Raw genomic sequence first — 743 nt, 5'->3', positions numbered from 1 at the left:
AGGCGTCCTAGCCCTTGCGAGGGCCCACAAAATTCGCTCCTCATAGGGAGAGGCGGCTAGTCGCCTCGCCACGCGCAGCCAGTACCTGCGACTGCACTTGTCGCAAGTACTTGGCGCGAAATGCTCATCACATACAATGCACTTCATATTTAGCGTATATTTAGCGTATATTCAGCGTAAGATCCAACTGTCGCAACGACTCAACATCGACTGACTCAAGGGCTCCACGGGAACCCGCGAGTAAAAATGCAAGCCAAAGAAATAATTATCTCTCCTACCTGGTAATGCCGGGTAATGAGGATGATATTGATACATATGTTATATCACACACACGCTCCTCTGAAATGATAGCGGCTATAAAGAATATAAATGAAATTGAAACAATCTTAACTATAAAAACACTTTTACGGAACCGCCAATCGATCCGGTACCACCGATCCGATACAGCTGATCTGTCGAACCGATACAGCTGATCTGTTGAACCGATACTACCGATCTGTCGGACTGATACAGCTGATCTGTCGGACTGATACAGCTGATCTGTCGAACTGCCTGTCGAACTGCCTGTCTGTCCAATCGAACAGCCTGTCAAACTACCTGTCTGTTCTATCAAACAGCTATTAGTTTAACTACATAGAAAATCATATTATTCCGCGACCTTCATTAGTTGGATATATTATATGGGTCAAGATAAAAAATGACCATGTCAGCATTCGCCGCATCTCAATGTCATGGCAAAGTCA

This window comes from Wasmannia auropunctata, unplaced genomic scaffold (genome assembly GCF_000956235.1).
Source record: "Wasmannia auropunctata unplaced genomic scaffold, wasmannia.A_1.0 LD336106.1, whole genome shotgun sequence".
In the NCBI taxonomy this organism is placed as follows: domain Eukaryota; kingdom Metazoa; phylum Arthropoda; class Insecta; order Hymenoptera; family Formicidae; genus Wasmannia; species Wasmannia auropunctata.
This window is presented reverse-complemented; position numbering follows the sequence as displayed.